Source organism: Pteropus alecto, unplaced genomic scaffold, assembly GCF_000325575.1.
Source record: "Pteropus alecto unplaced genomic scaffold, ASM32557v1 scaffold24, whole genome shotgun sequence".
NCBI lineage: Eukaryota > Metazoa > Chordata > Mammalia > Chiroptera > Pteropodidae > Pteropus > Pteropus alecto.
Window position 1 is genome coordinate 19717976 of NW_006439192.1, and position 1041 is coordinate 19719016.

Sequence of the window (1041 nt, forward strand, 5' to 3'; positions counted from 1 at the left end):
GCCCCGCCTCAGGCCCGGCCCCGCCCCAGCCGCGTGCCCACCTTCCCTTCTGAGCGCGCTCCTGTGAGGCTGGCTGCTGGCTGGCGGCCGGCGGGTGGATATCGGAAGGCAGCCGGGAGAACGCAACTAGAGACTCCTGAATTTCCGTGGGATTTTTGTAACGAATCTGAGGAAGGAAAAGGGTAAATTGTAGTGCTTCAAGTCGGGAACCCCACCAGTCCTGGGGTCTGCGGATCCTCGAAGGCCGGGAGACGCCTTTTTGCACCTTCCACCTTCAAAGGCATGCCCTACTGACTTCTTGGCCAGCAGGGTGTTCTGCATGGAGGGGCCCTGGCGGTTGGAGGGCTTTCCTTTCCTATTTTCTTTGGCACTGACGTGCGCTACCCCTTTTACCCCGATTTCACCACTGTCCCCACAGGGGTTTCATCACAGCTCCTGGTTGAGAAGACTGGTCTGGAATTCTGCAATGCCCTGACATGAAGTGACCCTGGACAAATCAGCCCGTGTATAGTTAGAGCAGAAAGCAGGCTGCACATTGCTAAAGGGCAGTTTTCACCGACCAAGTTCTTGGGGCCCTGGCTGTGCGATTTTCAGGAGTTCTGCAACCATGCGATGCCCACTGTGGGGCTATCAGAGACCAGTTCAATTTTGGGAGGGTCTCATATCCCAAATGTTATTTTTCCTCTTGGTGCCTGAGGCCTGCCAGTATCCTTAACCTCTAATAATGGTGGTCCCAGTTCTTGTGCCCAGCAACAAGGCTGTTATCTAGTACTGCTTTGAATTTCAGGCATGACAAGAATTACTGTTACAATAAATGCCTCTGATGATGATAGATACTGTTTATTGAAATCCTTCATACACATTATCTTATTTACTCTTCATCATAATCCTATGAGGTGGGTGCTAATCATCACTCCCTTTTTACAGATGAGGAAACTAAGGCACAGACAAGTTGAATGCTTAATGAGGGCAAAATTACACTTGCAACTCAGGCAACCTGTCTCCAAAGTATGCACATAATAACCACAAAAATATATTTAC